The sequence below is a fragment of the Camelus bactrianus genome, chromosome 3, assembly GCF_048773025.1.
Source record: "Camelus bactrianus isolate YW-2024 breed Bactrian camel chromosome 3, ASM4877302v1, whole genome shotgun sequence".
NCBI lineage: Eukaryota > Metazoa > Chordata > Mammalia > Artiodactyla > Camelidae > Camelus > Camelus bactrianus.
Window position 1 is genome coordinate 61,684,103 of NC_133541.1, and position 20,503 is coordinate 61,704,605.

Consider the following 20,503-nt stretch of genomic DNA (forward strand, 5'->3'; position numbering starts at 1 on the left):
CAGGAGCCAATTCCTTATACTAATCTCTTTCTGTAGTTTTATACATCCTGTTTCCCCAAAGCACCCTGACCAATACGTAAACCATGTTTTCTATAAGAAACTTACTGCAAATATAAATGATAGATTAAAAAGAATGGAAAAGACATACCATGCAAGTGTCAATCAAAAGAAAGCTAGAATAGATTTATTAATATCAGACATATTAAAATTCAGACCAAATAAAATTACCAGGGAGAACTACTTAAAGAAAAGAGGGTCAGTTCACCAAAATAATTTAATAACCCTAAATGTATAAGCACAAACAACAGAACTTTAAAATGGATGACATAAAAATGATAAAACTGAAAGGAGAAATTGATAAATTCACTATTATAGTTGGATACTTCAACTTCCCTCTCTCTGTAATTGACAGAACTATTAGACTATCAGGAAGGATTTAGAAGAACTAAGTAGCACTATCAATCAGTTGGGTCTAATAGACATTATACAACACTCATTCATCAACAGAAGAATACACCTTCTTACCAAGTGTGTGTGGACCATTCACCGAAATAAACCATGTATTATGTCATAAAATAAACCTTAACACATTTAAAAGGAATTAAATAAAAGTATGCACTTTGATCATAATGGAATTAAATTAGGAATAAATGGAAAAAAGAGAAACAAGATATCCTCAAGCACCTGGACATTAAATAACACTTCTTAGTAATCCATGGGTCAAAGATCAGGTTTTAAGGAAAACAAAATATTTGACCCAAATAAAAATGAAAAAACTACATATCAAAATCTGTACTATGTAGCTAAAGCAGTGCTTAGGAGAATATTTATAACATTAAATGCTTATATTAGAATAAAAGTCTCAAATCAAAAATATGACTTTACACCTATAGAAGTTAGAAGAAAAGAACGTTAACCTAAAGCAAGGAGGAAGGACTAAAAATAAAAAATATAAAAGCATAAATTAATAAAATTGAAAACATAAAAACAATTGAGAAAATTACACTATAATTTGTTCTTTAAAAGAATCAATAAAATTGACAAACCAAACAAGACTGATCAAGGAAAATCAATATGACATATATCATGATTATTAGAAATGAAAGATGGTCTATCACTACAAACCCTGTATTACTCTTTTATTATTATTATTATTATTATTATTATTATTATTATTATTATTAATTCTATTATTATTAATCATGTTATTCTAGTTAAAAAATAAGGAAATACTACAAACCACTCTATGAACGTAAACTGACTAATCTAGATTACATGGAATAATTACTTGAAGAGAATTTCTCCTATGATTGAAAAGAATCTGTAGGCTCAAAACTCACCCAAGGTGAAACAGATAACCAAAGAATCATTGAACTACTTAAAAACTTGAATTCATGGTTAAACTACTCTGATGAAAGAGTCTCCAGGCCCAGAAGTTTTACTAGCAAATTCTAGCAAACATTTAGGAAGAAATAACACCAATTTTACAAAGATCTTTTTAAAAAATAAAAGGGAGGAAACACTTCCCAGCTTACTTTATGAGGGCAGCATACCCTGATAACAAAACCAGATACAGAAAGTACGAAGGAAAAAAATTACAAACATATTTTCCATGAACAAGGAGGCAAGCATACTCAACAAATATTAGCAAATCGAATATACCATGATCAAGTAGGGGTTTACTGTGAGAATGCAAGGTTGATCCAAACCTCAAAAATCAATCAATGTAGCTCACCACTCAACAGTTTAAAGAAGAAAAACAACATGATTCTATCAATTGATGAAGAAAACACATTTGAGAAAATTCAATATCTATTCATAATAAAAAATTCTTAGCAACCCAGGAATAGAAGAGATCTTTGTCAATCTGATAAGGAACATTGACAAAAATCTTGAAGGTAACGTACTTACTGGTGAGAGGCTTAATGCTTTCTCCCTAAACTGAGGGGCAAGGTAAGGATGTACATATTTACTACTCCTATTCCACATTATAGTTCAAACTCTACCCAAGGCAATCAGACCAGAAATAGAAATAAAAGATGTGGAACAGAGAGGAAAAAATGAAACTTTCTGTCTTCACTGGTGACATGATTGATGACAGATAATTTCAATAAATCTATAGAAGACCCTTTAGAAATAATAAGTGAGTTTCAAGATTATAAGGTCAACAGACAAAAATAAATTGTATGAACTACTGAACAATTGGAAACCTAAATTGTTTTTAAAAAGTAACATTTACAATAATGCCTTCCCAAAATGTATACTTAGGCATATAAATATATATAAATATAAATAAAGCATGTATAAGATTTGTATACTGAAAACAACAAAATGTTGATTAAAAAAAGAATAACATTAAAAAAGAAGAACATTGGAGGAATCACTGTACTCTATTTTAAGACTTTAAAAAGCTACAGCAGTGAAGACAAGTGCGATAATTGTGAAGGGATGGATACATTATGCAAAAGAATAAAATAGCCCAGAAATAGAAACTAATGATTAAATTGATTTTTTGTTGCTTATAACAACTTTATAGAGATATAATTCAAGTAGCACAATATTTACCCGTTTCAAGTGTACAGTTTAAACACTAAAACCCCCTAAACAATTACTAAAATCTAATTTCAGGACATTTTTACAACCTTAGAAAGAATCCCTCTATCCATTAGCAGATTCCTTCTTTCCTGCCCTGGGATCCTCTGCTCTACTTTCTCACTGTATAGATGTGAATATTCTGGACAGTTTATATAAGTGGAATCATACAATACGTGGCCTTGGGTTTGGAGGGAAGGAAGTATGGCTGTAAAGGACACATGAAGGATTCTGGTTGTGATAGGAATGTTTTGTCTTTGACTGTGTCAATGTTATGACTTTATACTACAGTTTTGCAAGGTATTATCCTTAGAGGCAACTGGGTAAAGTGTACATAGTATATTATTATTAATATTATTTCTATGTTATTTCTTACAACTGCATTTGAATCTACAGTTAGTTATCCTATAATAAAATGTTTGTTAAAAAAGAACCATAACTACATGGCCTACACGACTGAACAGGATTTCCCAGCCCAGGTATTGACCTTTTAGACTGGGTGATGCTTTGTTGTGGGGGTGCTCCTGTGCCTTGAAGAGTGTCTAGCAGTATCTTTGGCCTCTACCCACTAGATGCCAGTAGTACTCCCGTTGGTAGTGACAACCAAAAAACGTGTCCAGACATTGCTAACTGTCCCCCGAGGGGTAAAATCACCTCAGCTGAAAATCGTTGTGTTGATATTTTTATTGATCTTTTACCTTAAGTGCTAATATTGTGAGATACTTTCCTTAATTCATTTTCCACAATTTTGAGAAACATTAAGCTCATATATGGCAAAGAATGACAGACACATTTGTCCTTGTGAGCATATCTTTGCACTAACTCTCCGTACCTTGCATATTAGCTAACTTGTTTCCATGTTCTCTCAGACATTTTATTCTATAAGGGAGGCTGAATACCTATTCACAGTACCTGTTTTTATATTCTCATATAGGAAAATGTTCTAATTTTCCAAGATTAATAATGATATGGTATCAAATCTACTTACAGAGAAGTCTATGGCAACAACAACAACAAAAATCTGTGCCCAATATATTGCTGACTATATGTCATCAAGATAGTTCAGTTTCACAATCTAGCAGATGGACTCTTCATTAATTACATTTAGTAAGTAATACAAAATATCAAGAAAGAAGGAGAAATGTATTAGAAAAGTATCATGTCTAAAGTAAGTAGAGCAATGGTTATTGATTAAGCAATAAAGGTTATTGATAAGCATGAATTGTTGGAAAGGAAGGGAGTCTTCTTGGTTCCCATATCCCTTTCTTTATAATTCTCTTACTATACTTCTTATATTATTTAAATGTACACTTAAATTAGAGGTTGGCAAACTATGTCTTACTGGTCCAATCTGGTCTACCACTTGTTTTTTTAAATAATGTTTTTTGGGACACAGTCATGCCCATTCATTTACATACTGTCTATTTATGCTTTTGTGCTACAATGGCAGAGCTTAGTAGTTGTTAAGAGGTTGACCCAGAAAGCCTAAAACACTTGCTGTCTAGCTTTTTACAGAAAAAAAGTTGGCAATGCTGATTTGAACTATAAATACATTCTCACTAGGATATTAGACTACAGATTATGGGGGGAAGAAGGCATCATATCATCCATCTATTTGACTGATATAAAGAAGTGCAAATGATATTTGTTAAATGAAAGAAGAAAAAACAATAGGAAGAAAGTGGAAGAGGAGGAGAAAGAAAAATTAAAGTGTAGAGGACTCAGGAAAAAAAAAAGGCTCATGTAGGAAAAAGCTAACTGGCTAGAGCAAGAAGCACCACCTAGAATATAGTAGGAGATGAAGAAAACTAAACAAAGCAGGGAAAGCTATCATAATTAGTCTTAAACCTTCTAATAGAAAATTTAGTTGTCCTAAGTAGCAGTATAGTTTCCCTGCCTGGGCTTGACTTAAAAGCCAGCTGGCCGAGGGGAAGGTGACTATGACTCAGAAGGAAAATCACGATGTAGGTGTACACTGAGCTGAGAGCAAAAGAGACCTATTTTCCTGTCTACTCAAGCACCTGCCAGGAATAAAAGCGTACTGCTTGGCCTCTAATGCTTTGTTTATAGCACAGATTAGGAAAGCTTTATCAGTCTAGAAGCAGGGCACTAAATCAGAAATATTAAAGATCACTTGCATTTTTAATATTTACGGTTCTCTTGTCTCTAAGGCTCTGGATTCACTTTAGTGTGCTGGTGGTTTTTCTAGTCAACTTTTGAAGCCTTGTGTTATACTTCATTTAACTTCCCTTCTCTTTGTTATCCCAGCTGAGCCTGTTAAGTTGATTCCATTCCGTGATTCCTAGTTCCATTTGGAGTTCTGTGTCCCTCAGCCTGATGAATAACCTGGGCTTGAAGCCCACTGTCCTCTGTCCCAATTAATCCTACTTCAGCCTTCTCCCTGGGAGCAACATTCAACAGCATGTATTTTAATGTATTAATCAAGCTGAGCATTGTACCTTATATTCCTTCTGACCATAGCTCTTCAATGCCAGAGACATTGGTTTTCACAAGGAATAGCTACTACTTGAAAGAAATCACCTTTGTTTGGCTTTCTGGTTTCAGAAAACTAAGATCTTGGACTTGCTGGATTTCAAAAGCCCAGCTCTTATCAATAAGGAACACAAAGGCAAATAACTAACTATTGAAGTAACTAACTAATGAATAAATAACCTAAGAAGTGTGGAAATAAAATCATACCACTGAGGTTTGAGATATGACAAAGATGACTTGTTTAGTTCATTTGAGCCCATATGCTCCACTGCAAGGTAATTCCTAAAAGATAAAAGTTCAAACTTATATTGAATTAATACCTTACAGATACCTCATATACTAATATAATTTTAATATGAATAAATTGAAAGAAAATTACTAAAAATAACTTGGCTAAGGCTGAGGGGCAAGTGAGTAACCAGGAAGGTGTAGATCATGCTGTTGATTCCTAGTCAAGAGATCATTCCATTAACTGACACTATCAGGTGAATTAACGGAACTGAGCTGCTCATAAAGAATGGCCTTAGAAGCTTTAGACCAGCTTCCCTGTGCTCAAGAATTGCCATATGATGATGGGTCCCTGGCAGCCAGGCTCTGGGTATTTGGAACTTTTAAAAAGGGATCATATGATTAGATTATTTCCACTCCGTAATCTCCCAGTTTAAGGTCAACTGATTAATAACTTTAATTAAAACCCAACTGTAAACTTCAAACTCTGAGATTTTCTTTACCTGAAGGCGGCTACTGTCCAAATGATGACATAGTACATAAAATGTGAATCTTACAATGATAAACATTTGGAAGGTTTAGGCCAGTTATTCAGCACTATTTAGTAATTAATAAACTATCGTTCTGGCAATTCTGTTATGATTTACTTCATTGGTTTCCAAAAATAAGCCTTTTCTCTTTACCATTTTTTACAGATCCACGTGTTTTACTGGACAGTGTGGCATCAAAAATTGGTAAGTAATGAACGGTAAAGTGACACATCTCATGACCTCTCCAAGGTTTCTGGAAAATGAAATAATGCCAGTACTCTCATGTCATGTCCCCCAGCCAAGGAGAAGTTCCCATTAGGAGTTTGCCATAGCAGCCTAGCAGAGAACTCTACACTGGAACATTCATAAATTGACACTGTGGCATGGTATTTTCAGATATTTACTAGAGTTAGCTTTTCTTTTTGCCTATTGAATTTGAATTCTCAGTCCCCTTTCTTTACTCTTTTGTGCTTAATTAGCTTCCTTCAGCACTTTTCAAGGGGATGGAGTTTTGTGAAAATAATTCTTAGAAATGTGTTAGGGTGTATAGCCTTTTCATTCATTAACTCTGCAGGTATACAATGATAAACTACTCTAGTCAAGACAGCCAATTAATTAGATAAAATATTGCTACTCAGGTAATGAAATTATTCCATGGAACTAAGCTGATCACAAAGAGTGGTCTTAGAAGCTTTAGACTTATTTCCTTGTGCTCAAGAATTGCCCTATGATGATGGGTCCCAATCAACCAGGCTCTAGGTATCTGGGACTATTAAAAAGGGATCTTATGATTAGGTTAGTTCCACTAGGGTAATCTCCCTAATTTCAGGATATCTGATTAGTAACTTAAATTACATCTGCAATTTATATCCATGTAAAAGGGTTTTTCTTTGTTTTTGTTTTTAATTTAAGAGATACTAGGGTACCATGGTAGAAATCTCAGAATCTTACTGAATACAGCTGGTAAGCCCTGCCTATTCTTGGGCAACTGCAAGTTCTTGATAGGTTCTAGCTGAGAAACGCTGGCACAGTTTTTCATATCCTGCTCTGTTCTTTTGTACTAGCGCTCATCTTGAATCCTGATTCTGCTTGTAGCATCATTTATATGCACCTGAATATGCAGTTAACCGTGTTCAGTGGATCCATCTGTGGATCATCATTTTGTATTCTGTACTCATATTCACCAGTCAACTGCAGATTTGAAATAACTGGAATAATGTTTAAAACACTCTTTGCAAATTCATTCAGTTTCAAATTTATGTACTCTCCATTGTACTTTCTACAGACACCTAAAATTAATCATTCACTACATGTACACACACTGGGAAATAGAAAGTCTTGAGCCGAAAGAAAGCCAAAACCACAGTTTTAGGCATTGACTTTCAAATAGTGGCCAATCATGGACAAAGATTTTTTTCCAGAGGTGCTGGAATAGACTTTGAGTTCTCTCAGGAGAGGCATTGGTTTGAAAGCAGACAACCTGGCTGCCAGGTAATGACCAGGCTGTATTCCCTATCAGCACAGAACCACCTGGACAGTTTCCATTCCTGCCAGGTAGAGATTTTTAGAGTGGCCAGCCTCTAATGCTCCTGGCTCCAGAAAAGTGCCCAAAGTGTATCCATGTCTTAGGTCAGGTCATCTTAGAAAGAAAACCTGAGCTGAGGATTCAAGTGCAAGTGATGTATAAAGACAGTGCCTCCAGGAGAAACTGATAATGGACTTCAGAATGGGGAGGGAAACAACCAAGGAAAGGGGCACTAGAGGTGAAATTCCAGGCTCAGCCTGTGGAGCATACATTGTAAGTCAATTTGTCACGCCTCCAGGCAAAGGAACTGGGCTGTGTATCTTTTCACCAGACAGTCTATGAGTCACCCCAGGGAGATATAAACTCCCAGGCAATTCCAGCTAGTGCCCCACAAAAGCAAAGTTGCTCCAGTAACCACAGGGCAATTCTCTGAGAGATGTTAGAAGGAAAACACGCAGAAGGTGGAGTACACATCATGGGTAAAGGGGAATTGTAGGATGTGGCCAAGGTACCAACTGGGGGCCTTTAGTATCTTACTTCTGTAGGTTTTCTGGCAAATGCTCATCTATCTCCTGCGATCCTGTCTCCCACCTCTGTGACTTTCCCTGGCTATTCCTCTGAGAGTCACTCTACTGCTTGTGTAGACTTTTAGGCAGGGAAGTGGGAAAGACTTCGTTAAGACAGGAGCCAGTGCTGCAAGTTACCACAACTAGTATAAATAGAAAGAGTGCAGAGGACTTTTGGCTCCGTGGACAAGCTCCCCACACAAACATTATGTCCATTAATAAGCTGTTGCAGGTGTTTTCTAAAGATCCGTGGAGACAGACTGCTTTGGAAGACAGTGTGGCATGGCAGATTAAAGAGCATGGGCTTCAGTCATGAGACCTGACAGGTAAGCACCCATGACCTCTGCGCCTGGCATCACTCCCTGATGATTGTTACATGGTAAATTGGATTTTGAAGATGTAAGATTACTAAGAAGGTGACCTTAATGTGGAGAGATTATCCAGTTGGGCCAAACTTATTTAGATGATTCCTTTCAGAGTCTCCTGGTAAGATCACAGCCTGGCTAACACATTGATTTCAGCCTAAGCAAAAAATTGCACTTGAGGCCACCCTAAACATCTGACTGTAGAACTGTAAGATAATAAGTGGGTGTTGCTTTAAGATGCTAAAGTTGTAACTTGTAAGGCAGTAATAGAACACTGCGTGCAAATTCTGACATTGTTCCTGCTAAAGTGCTGTAACTATACATTATTTTCCTAAGGCTGCTGTACTTCCTAAGGAAGTACCTCCATACCTGGTGACTTAAACAACATAAATTTCTTGTATGTTTAGAGGCCTGTAGTCTGAAATCAGTGTCACTGGGCCAAAATCAAAATGTCAGTAGGACTGTGTTCCCTTTGGGGGCTCTAGGGGAATCCGGGCCTTCCCTCTTCTCTTTAGGTAGCTATTGGACCTTCTTGGCTTGTGTCTCTATTCCTTCCTTCATCTCTGCGTCCTCCTCCTCCTTTTCCTCCTTCTACCCCTTATGTGAGTAAAATCTCCTTCTGCCTCCCTTTTATAAGGATACATGTCGTTGTATTTAGGGCCTATCTGGATAATCCAGAATAATTTCTCCATCTCCAGATCCCTAACTTAATCACATCATGTCTACAAGTGTCTTCCTCTCCTCCCCTCCTCACTCCTCTCCACTTCTTTTCGTTCTTTTGCCATATAAGATAACATTCACAGATGCGGGAGATGAGGTCATTGTATCTTTGGGGGTAGCCATTTTTCAGTCTTATTACACACTGTGAGCAATCATTTAACATCTCTCTGGGTTTCAGTTTCCTCACTGGAAAGAAATGGGGCTGAATACGACTATTTCAAGGGGTTAATGTAGCAAGAACTAATATATAATGTCTAAAACATCTACCATAGTGCCTAGAACAGGGTTGACATCCAGTGAAGGATAATTATTATTTTTACCAGAAAAGCTTTGATCAGTGGGGACATAGGTGAAAAAAAAATAGGATCTTCTAATATAAAGATATTAGCTCATCCTTCTTTAATCTATTTGATGCTTGAAATTGTCCATTTAACAGCTGTGTCTGTTTTAGAGAATTGTCAAATGACTGCTGTCTTACTACCATTATAATTCAATTGGATTCCACTTTAACTCTGCAAATGTTCACTCATTCTGCTATGTGCAAGGAACTCTGCTGTTCACCAGGACATGCATAGCTAAGCAGGACACAATCTGTGATTTAGTCAGCCTCACAATCCAGCCAGGCGGGAACAAGAGTTTTCCATAAATACTTGCTTCATAGAGCACATACTATGTCCTAAATAAATTGAATATTAATTTAGTTTTTCCCCACTTTATGAGGTTTGCATCCAAATTTGAAAACAAATAACCATCATCAACAAAAAACAAGTCTAAGCATTAGATAGAATTGTTAGATTTATGGTCAGTGAAATGCCAACATGACATAGTACTCATGAATTTTTTTGCATGTGAATTTTTTTTCACTTTACAAATACACATTGTTCTAAGGAAAATCCACATAAGAAGGATTTGAAAATGATCACAATTACTGGTTTTATTTACCAGCTGTCTCTGCCTGACACCCCTGTGTCTCACTGTAGGGTGCCTTGGGCTGAGGAACTCACAGAGAAACAACTGGCTCTGGGACCCTCCCTGAGTCCTGGAAAGTGTTTTGTGAAAATTTAGGCATCTGCAATAATGTGAAGCGCCCTGAAATAATTTTTTTCACTTTAAATGTTTTTGTCATGAAACTATACTTGTGTATTGCTGTCTATGTTGGCAGTAGTGTTTTAAGTCAACAGAATTTCCTATAAAACAAAAGGAAAAGACAGTGACTCACTAATCTGCTTAAAACAGACGAAACATTAGATAAAATAGCAGAAATTGTTCCAAGGTTTTGTTTTCTCTTTTCTCTCTCTCTGCTTATTTGTTTCTTTCTTCTCTTTCTTCTAACTCTTCTTTTATTTTTGATTTTTGTCCAATTAGATTTACTTTTGCAATTAAATTTGCCTCAATAGTTTGGTGATACACTAAGGTTAACTGTCTCTTGTTAACCTTCAGAATATTCCAACAGGGTCTTCCCTCTCTCATCAGCATCTGATGTTCCATAGACAAAAATAGAATATAGCATATAGGGACTGGGAAGAAAATGTAATAAAATTAAAATTTCTGCAGAGATTTTGTTGTTGTAGAAATCTTTATCTTTTACAAGAGAAGCCAACTGCCAGCAAAAGCAACTGGCAAAATAGCATACAAGCTGGTAAGGTGTTGGATATTAATATTTGAACTATGATTCTTTGAATCTGGTGAGATAGAAATACTTTGATTTATCTTCTGCATGCTAGATTAACACCTCATGAAACAGACATGAATAACAGTATATTTCAATGTTCAAAAAGATTCTTTTGTGTATTTGTGGGACGATGCAACTTCAAGAACAATATTTTTGAAAGGACATTGTTAAGCAAATTATTAGATCGATAGAGTAGACTCTCGGTGCCATAGATGTTGTTCTGCTTGATTTGTGACTTCCTCAATACAAGCAATTCAGAGGACATAGAGAAGTTTCAGAAAGAACAGCTTCCAGCTTCTTTGTAAGTTCACTGTGGATAGGGTAAATTAGGCTTTCCCTTTTGAAAAATGAAAGAAAAAGTCAGAAATGCTTTTTCTTATTGTTTGGTTTTTGTTACTATTCCCTGTCTAGGCATAAATTCAGGATACCAGATAAGCATCTACGATCTGAGAAGGAAGTAGCGATTTGGTGTGGTGGTAAGCATATCTGTTTGTACTGTCATTTTAAAAGGGCCCTGCACATTTTGCCCACTACGACAACCAATTTGCGGGTTAATGATGGCCAAAGAAAGGCTTGTTCTAGGCTAGAAACAAATGTAGAACCAGAGAAGAGCTGATTCTTATTAGAGAGCCACCTCACAGATGTCAGGTTCCCCTCCTTGGCCCTGCCTTTTGTACCCCGTCCCACCTGTAAGGAAGCCAGAAGTACAGGGCTGAAAGAGTGTGATTAGAGATACCAAAATTCATTTCACAAAACATTTTTCTTCTGTTAACAGGTGTTTTTCTTTTCCCAGAGAGGTAAGAAATCTTGTGATTTATTTCCTTTGTTTCTCATTTATTTATTTGAATAGAGTTGCTTGATGTAATAGTTAAAATAATGCAGGTTTTCTAGTCCATATCATAATAAAAATGATTCTATTTTAAATAAACCACAATTTTAGCACCTTTCCAGAAGTGACCAACAATAAAAGTGCATATTATACATCTGAAAAATGTGTAGGATTAGCTCTCGTTGACTCCAACCAGACATTAAAATCGGCCTTTTTATAGGCTAGAGCCCATGAGCTTCACTGGCCTGCATCCACGCAGGGGCAAACTTCTCAAACTTTCAGGATAGGAGAAAATCACCCACATACATTTTACTAAATCTTATTACTTCCATTCTAATTTAAGGAGTAAGCAGAGCCCTGGGTTTTGACAAATTCAAGTAATGCAGCGTATTATAAAAGAAGAAGAGAAAAAGGCATGGAACTGATTCCCATCTCACGGTGCCAAAAGGAAAACAGATTCGGTGCCACAGGTACGTGGCACATTACTTCTCTTTGTCCTCTTGAAAACAGTGGTGTCTAAAAGCATGTTCAGGAGTCATCAAATTTCCCATGTTAGTTTACAAGAAAAATATTCCGACCTTAGCTTTGGACGTGGGGACTTGCTGCAGCAGTGAACTTTTGAAGGTGACAGGTTACATAATGAGTTTGCAGATATGACTGCACCTGGTCCTGGAAGGTTGCCACACCATGAAGAGAGCACGTCAGCTCACCTGCACTGGTGGACAACAGACCAGTGCTGCCTTTGCACACTTGATAAGCTGTTCTTGTTATCAGGGACACTGATTCAGCTGTTCCAGCTGTGTATTGCTAATGTTTGTTCTCTCTTATTTGCTCACCATATATAATGATTTCCTCAGATATGCAAGAGTACTTGGGCTTTGCTTTTATTTAGAAACTGTTTTTCTTTTGTACATGAGTGATTGTCAAGCATTCAATTATAGCTGAATTTGAAATGGTTAGGATCCAGTGATAATTGATTTCAATGTAAATCAATAGAGTTTCTAATCAAGCAAACAAGAGCTGTCTGCAGTTCAATGCTGAATAACTAGTTAAGCTCCGACCATTTTTACTCATGCCTAAATCGTTAAGTAGTATTTTATTTCCTTTTTGACTGGATCTTTTTGTGTCTGGAAATGAGCAAACTGTTGACATTAGAATTTGTATTATTTTGTAAGCCTGTACATTCCAGGCCAGATAGAAGCACTTGAAATGCAAAAACGATTAACAGAAGTGCTCAGGAATATTTTAAATTCTATGGAACATTTTTATAGGGGAGGTGAACAAAACCAGGAGCCATTTGGCATTAGGTGTTCAGACTGCTGGTTTATGGTGGGTGAAGGAAGTTAAGTAGTGTTGTTGTTTTTAATACATAATGTCATGATTACAGAGCATCACTGCAGAGAGGGTTAGGCTTCAGAAGATAACCAGACAAACCAGTTCTTACGAGTGTGGCTGATTGGCTGCTCTGCTAAAGATAAATCTTTCCTCTTCCAAATATTCTGAAAAAAAAAAAAAAGTAGACTAATAGCGAGAAGTGTAGTGATTTGCACATTATCCAAGCCATTGAGTTATTCCTGCCTGTCCTCATTCTGGTTCTTGATTTGCAGGCCAGCTATGCTCTGCAGCTGGAGCAAATTATATCAGCAGAAATGCTGATGTGACCACAAGTTGACAAAAGGACATGATTTCTAGTAGCAAAAAAGCAACTAGATTTTATGAAATTGTATCTAATAATGTTGTTTAACTCATGGATCCTGCATCTGACGCCTGCTTTTTATCCAGTCCTTTCAGCGGCCCTTTGTTAACAGTCACTCAGAAGAGGAAATAAAATGTAGCCATTGAAATAAAAATTGCTCTACTCTTTTTAATAGCTCAGCTGCAGGCTCTATTGTTTTATTTAATGGATTGTATAACTGAAGTCTCTCCTCCTGATGATTCCCATTTGGCTTCTGAGTCCCCAAACTGTCAGAATCTTAGGGGTTCCAGAAAGGAGGGCAGTCTGGTGCTTTGCTTGTTCAGAATACAAGTGGGTAGTAAAATTGTTAAGATTCTTTAAAATGTAATTCCTGCTCTGGACTCTACAGTACTATGTGCAAGAAGCAGAGTTTTCTCATCAAAAGAAAGCAAGATTAGACTGTCCCATGATTCACCAACTCTAGTTCAGGACACAGGAGAAGTTTGCTTGGCTTAAATATACAGAGGCAAGTTGTGTTGCAGGCAGTAGAAAGGGGATAAAAGGAAATAGAAAGACTAGAATAAAGAATTGTCTTCTCTCTTGTCAGAATTACTGTGTTGTCCTCTAATTGACAGATGTGTTCTCTGCCCTGGGAACCCTCCATTGCATCTCTGTCCTCCTGCCTGCCTATCCATGGACAGTATGGGAGATGTACCTGCGAATCATTTGACTTGTCATCCTCAAGAATGTCACGTGAATATTATGTTTTGAATTATTTAATATTTTGGGGGCTTTTCAGAGCAGTTAAAATGTGTCTGGATTCTGCTGGAACAATTACAGGTAAAATATATTTTGCTTCTGCTCTTCGAAGATAAAACTGCATTGTGTGTATATTCAGAAGATCAAAGTTAAAAAAAAAAGTGCTTCCTACATAAGAAAAGTAGTATAAATACCAAAAAAAGGATTGACCCCCTCTGTGCTCCATACTTAAACATGAATGAATTGCAGGCTATTTACCTGACTAAAATAAACAGTTACGCTATGATTCTTAGAGAATCCTACAAAAAGCTTTTATAATTTATTTTTGTCCTGCTTTGATTTGTTTACTCAAAGCAGGTCCATTGTTTCAGGGACAAGAGGAGAAAGATTTGTTACATCATGAAGTGCTAAGAAGCCTTTCAGCGGAGGGAAGATACACAATGTACAAAGCAGCTAAAACAAATCATATAGTATAACCTGTTAAGGATGTAATTGAGATACATGTAATCATTAACCTTGGAACAGACTAGGAATCCGTTAATGAATCAAATCAATACCCTCTCCACTGATCCATAATAATTTGAAAGAAATGAAAAATTTAACAGTTACTGTATGTGAGGTTAGCGTGGGCTGCAATTAGCTAGCCTCTAGGAGATTATGTTACCTAGTTACCAGAAGGTAAGTATAATTTCCGTAGATCTTCTGAAAAGATTGTCATTAAGACAGGTGCCAGACGTGGAAATGGGTCAGGAAAAGATACCTGGTACGGCCAAAACCCAGGTTATCTTTCTGTCATTTCATTCCATATATCCTTCTTACGACTTTTCATACTCCCAGTTAATGTGGATGTAGTGCTTTGAAAAGACATTACAATTGAATTTTGTAAGTTTGGAAAAAGTGATTATCCCTTTTTATATCTTACTACATGTCTAGCTCTCACAAGAGATGGCAACGAGGTCAAGGCAAAAATTCTGCAGTTGGGAACAGCAAAACACATGAGCTTTCTGCTGTAGGCAAGATACTTGTGTATGAAAATACTTCATGTTTGTACAACTCCCTCGCCTTAACATTTCCAGCAGGTCATTATTGCCAGTGGAATTTTATAGAGGGAAAGTGGGAAGGAAGGAATGTCTTGCCTCTACTGAACCGCCCCCCACCAAGTTTTTTTACATCCTCATTTGACAAGTAGTATGTAGCACCCTACAAAAGTGTGGAAAGAGCAAAATGATCCCAGGGCCCATGGCTTTTATATATATTGCTTTTATGTAAATCGGAGCTAGAAAAAACAATCTTGGTATGTGAAGTTCCTTAGGAAAATCTCATTTTGGGGGAGATATAAAAAGAGATACTGCCATTCTCTAGGGAATCAGTAAATAAAACGGAGAACAGAATTTTTTTAAAATGCATGTAAAATATATGCGTATGGAAATGTTAAGAGCCTTATTTTATAATGCCAAGGAGGGCACAAGATAAAAACTGTTGTCATTTGTTTCCAGGGAAAGCAGTCGGTGAGACCCAGGCACAGTAGGATAGTTAGTTAGCTACCACATGTAAAGCTGAGAGCAGATGGCGCCGCCGATATAGAGCGCAGGAATGTGCGTGTTTATGCGGGTGCGTTTCTGTGCGTGTGCGTGTGGAAACCAGCAAGGAGTTTGACACTGATGTACTCCATCAAGTCCAGTTATAAAGAACAAGTAGATAGAACAACATTCTGTGCATCTGGCAGCCTAACTAGCTCTGTCAATCTGTGGATACTGCTGACATTGTACTATAAGCTTCGATTCCATCTGTGTTGTTTATTTTGAGCTGGATTTACTGCACACTATGTGAATTGATGATGGCTAGAAGGTCCAAAAGATTCCGAGTCTGTTTAAAGTTCCAAGGTGTCAAATTACACAGGATTGTGTCACGAACATTATGAAAGGGTGAGTGGAGAGGCAAACTGATTTGAGTATTTGTTAGACGTCCAAGAAAAATTGCCGAAAATATAGATGAAGAAGGTTTATGAAAACATCTACAGAGTACATACGAACTCCTGCAATCAAATGTTTCTTTTTCAAGTTGTATTGTGTCATTTTAAAAAATTCAAAATATGTACAAACAAATAGACAAGTCAAATCAGCTCTCCATTCTGAGGTTGTGACATGCATATTATTCAAAACTTCCTGATCGGTACCATACTAAATTGCCAGAATAAAGGCATGGACTTGATGGGTGAGGGTTACACCTGCCTTCTTTCTGAATAGCTAGAACTGAGAAACAAGCATGTGTCTATGCACTCACTATTAAGTTACTCTAAGTTACTTCAGCTTCTTTCTGTATAATGAGACATTTTTAAATCTTTCTACTGTACTGTTATGAAACAGGCTTTGTTATCATCACCAAGAAATCACTAGATATATAAATGTATACAATATTCATTAAAAATTGTATTCTTAGCTGAGAAAAACTATTTGATGTAGGTCATCTATATCAAGGCTTTTGTCTGTCTTGATTTTTAACATAACATGCAGCTAAATGCTATGCCTGTATAGTGCCAGAACACAGAGAAAGGGGATTTAATGATTCAGGTGTTATATAGGCATCTATATATCTGATGGCATTTATTTCATGTGGTTGTCCTTGTGTGGTGAGTAGCCCAGATTAGAATTTTTCTGCACTACAAATGATACAGACTAGATTATGTGAAGTTTGGCTCGTCCTCATTGAAGGAAAAAAGCATTCTTCTTATGGTATAAAAATTTCAATTCATGCTTTTAACCCCCATTTAGTTAGAGTTGAATTCAGTTGAATTGTGTCATTGAACACAGGCATATTTATATGAGTTTGAAAATGTTCTTAGAAAGGACAATCATCCTGCCTCCTTTGTCTCAGAGCTAGGAGAGCAAACAGAATCTATGAAAGTAGCTCATTTGCTTGATAATCCTTAATATTCATTGTTCATAAGTATTCATATTTATAGTATCTGTTAAGTAATGTGGAACACACGGCAATATATTATACGATTCCTATCCTCAAGAAACTTTACTATAGAGTTGATGAGTTAAGCTATCCTTATAAAAATGTGAATAGCAATACATATTAAATATCAATTTAAAAATACAAGGATGGCACAAAGTAGACTAAAATTAAGTTAGAAGCATTTACTTTAGTCTTCTGTCAGATACTAGACTGGAGGCTTCCCCTCCATTAGGTATTTCACCTAACTCATCAACTCTATGAGATGTGCCCTTCTTCCCTGATAAGACAGAAGCTAGGAACGTGAATGTCATTTGTCTGAATGACATAGCCACTAAGTAACTGAATAAGGCTTTACTCTGATCCACCTCCACAAACATACATCTCACACCTGTTTTAAGAAATGTAAAGGCTTGTAAGGAGTAACATACAAAATGTTAGAACATAATGCAGCAGTGCTGAAACAGATGTGTACATGGGGAGCGATAAGAACAGAGCAGAGGGCATCTAGCTCAGAAAGCTGATGGAGCTTAACAGAGAAGGAAAAAGCGACTCGCTTCCCAGACAGGCACAGGCATGAGGCAAATACGGGGATGAACAAAAGGCAGGACAAGGAATGTAACTTTTGCAGCACATCCTGGTAATCCGTGTGGGCCACTGATTTTCCACAGTGATATTATGCATTCATAATAGGACAGAATAGGAAGTAATCCCAGTATACTGAGGTAATATGGAAAGACATGAGTCAGCGGAAGACCAAGCTCACTCAAAAGATTTTGAATAGAAAGTTAAATAAATAATTGGATAGTGTAGGTGAAGTTAAAAGGGACCAACAAATATTTGGAGATAAAGATGTAAGCCAATATGGCAGATTGAAGGATGTACAGGCCAATATGGTAGATATGTTCATTTTCCATTCAGGCCATCAATTGCCTTATACAAGCTTGGAACTTGTTATTATCTAGAACTGGACTGCCACCTCTAAAATCTTAAATTGCTTTCTCTGACAACAACTTCATTCAGTCATCCCTGTCTCCAAACTGATCAAGACCTTTAATCCTCAAAATTATGTGTTTCTTATCAGACTCAATCTAATGCCTAACTAACTTAGATTCCCTGGTCTGCCCCTTCAACCTCTCTTTTTACTTCAAATTTCTTGCCAAACTTTCCTTCTATATTACATCTTCCTTGGAAAAACCTCAAGATCAGATCAGTTCTTCCTTAGTTCCTGACCTCTCTTTCCCATTATTCAAAAAAATTATCTCCATTCTCCTCTATGCTAGCTGTCTTTTTACCCTCAGCTTATTATCCCTTCACAAAGAAAGCAGAACCCATCATCCAAACACTACAAGCAAAGGGACTTCAGTACCATGGCTTCTAACTCTTCCATCACACATGTAGATGTGTTATTCCTTCTGCATGAGGCCAATCCTTCCATCTGTGCTGTGGATTCTCCTTCCCCCTCCCCTGTCTCAGGTTTTCAAGGACCACAGTTCCTTAAAAATCTTGTGTTTTCCATTTTTTAACCCCAGATTTCCATGTGTTTACTGGCTCCTTCTCAAAAATTAGTGCTTCAATATACCTAAGTCTCCAATTTTAAAAACAACCCAATGCCTTTGTCCTCTAGTCATTCTTGAGCTACTGTCCTATTTTTCCCTTTCATAGGGAAACTTCTTGAAAAAGTGTCCTACAGTCAATGTTTTCCCCTGGCCTCCTTTTCTGTGCATCCCCCAGACCACTGCAATCTGGAAACCACCCCAAGAATTTCCTGAAACTGTTTTTAAATGCCTTGTTTCTAAATCTCTAATGAGTACTCTTGCCTTATTTACTTGTAGAACTTGATATTGCTGACTAATTTCTCATCTTAAAACACAATTTCCTTGGTTTAATGATACCACACACTGTCATTTTCGTTGTCTTTCTCTTCCACTGCCATTTCTCTAAATATCAGTGTCTTCAGGGCTGTCTCTTAGGCCCTTGGCTCTTATCATTCTGTACATTCTTCTGAGGAGCATCATTTATAGTTTTAATTACCCCTTTATGCTTATAGCTTCATTTACATCTTCACATGAAAGCATCCAATCCAAGGAATAAATCCTCAAGCACTATTTTCTTATGAGCCTCAGTAAGTCCTGTATATTTAACTACTCAACTTCTCTGCTTGGCTGTAGCCATCTGAAAGGCTACACCTCCAAAACTGAATGCACCATCTCCTTCCTTCATTCTTTTAGCCAAACTTCCTAAATATTTCTCAACGACGTGAACTTTTGTTTTTCTTTTCTAAAAACATTATTCTCATCCAGATTAAAGTAAACTAAGGGACTCAATCATTTAAGACATCTATAATTGAGTAAGGAAGTAGAGACGATATAGCTCAAGTGGTAGAGCACATGCTTATCACGCATGAGGTCCTGGGTTCAATCCCCAATCCCTCCTCTAAAAATAAATAAATAAACCAAATTACCTCCCCCACCTAAATAAAATAAAATAAAATAAAATAAAATAAAATAAAATAAAATAAAATAAATAAATAAATAAATAAATAAATAAATAAATAAATTTGTGTAAGGAACTTATAATTCAGATGGCTGGAGGAAACAAAATTAAATGGAGCTGACAATATACCTCTCTTAATTAAATTGAAACAGTTGAATGAACCACAGCTAAAATACTAAATTTCAAAAGCCTAACTCATAAGAAATAAATATTTGAAGCACGTTAAGGACAAAAAGCATATCATCTTTATATTCCTAGCTCAAGCACTATGAACTTCAACAGAGTTGCTGGTCAATTAATACTTATTTAATGAATTAACAGGTTTGTTCTTGAATACTACAGAAAAGCAAGAAGCATTACAAAATTCTCACCAATTCATTCACACCTGGTTATGACCCTTCTATAACTTATTCCATACACTGAATGGCTGATGAAGTAAAGATGTCAGAACTCTTCCCACTTGTGTCTGGTGGAATTACAAATTTCCTTAGAACATAATAATAAAAGGAATATCAGGCATTAAAATGATTAGCCTTTGTATTAAAATGTCCTGTCCTACAGCCTTCGTTTGCAAACCCAGTCACTATCCGTAGAAAAAAAAATTTGACTGGCTCAACCTACCTTATTGCTCTAATGGAAAACTAGAGTTTTACACATCCTAGTAATGAAGAAAGTTGAATCTTTAGCCAAAACAAACTATCTTCTTTTTCCTCAATTCCTTCAATTTCCTCCCTGAGCAGTGGGTATAGACTAACATGCTGCTAGAATTTGGTAAGTTCACTGCATCTTTCAGTTATGCTCTGGACTTCAAGCAAACAAAAGTGAAATTCTACTGTGATCCTATCCTCCTTTTATTATGAATTATGCAAATATAATAAAAAGTATAGAAAATGTAAGTGTCCAATTTAATAAGTTAAGTTATAATAAAGCAAACATCTATGTAACTGCCAACAGATTACAAAATAGAACTTTGCCAACAGCCTACCCAATTATAACACTCCCCCCAACTCAAAGAAATCACTGTCCAGACATTTACAGTAATAATTTTCTTGCTTTTCTTGATAGTTTTACCACCTGAAAATGGGGTGCTAAATA

At 36.4% G+C, this 20,503-nt stretch overlaps 2 long non-coding RNA genes across 4 annotated transcripts in view; one reads left to right on the plus strand and one right to left on the minus strand.

Moving 5' to 3' along the window:
- The window catches only part of LOC105074787 (uncharacterized), a 455,371-nt gene that overhangs the window by 393,752 nt on the left and 41,116 nt on the right, over positions 1–20,503 (plus strand). Inside the window, exons 7-12 of the long non-coding RNA XR_012505515.1 lie at positions 6,009–6,047; positions 8,158–8,260; positions 11,103–11,167; positions 11,467–11,488; positions 11,864–11,990; positions 13,831–13,948. This is a non-coding gene — a long non-coding RNA (uncharacterized LOC105074787). The remainder of the gene's footprint in view (positions 1–6,008; positions 6,048–8,157; positions 8,261–11,102; positions 11,168–11,466; positions 11,489–11,863; positions 11,991–13,830; positions 13,949–20,503) is intronic.
- The window catches only part of LOC123618926 (uncharacterized), a 566,149-nt gene that overhangs the window by 25,588 nt on the left and 520,058 nt on the right, over positions 1–20,503 (minus strand). The gene's annotated exons all lie outside the window — the stretch shown is intronic.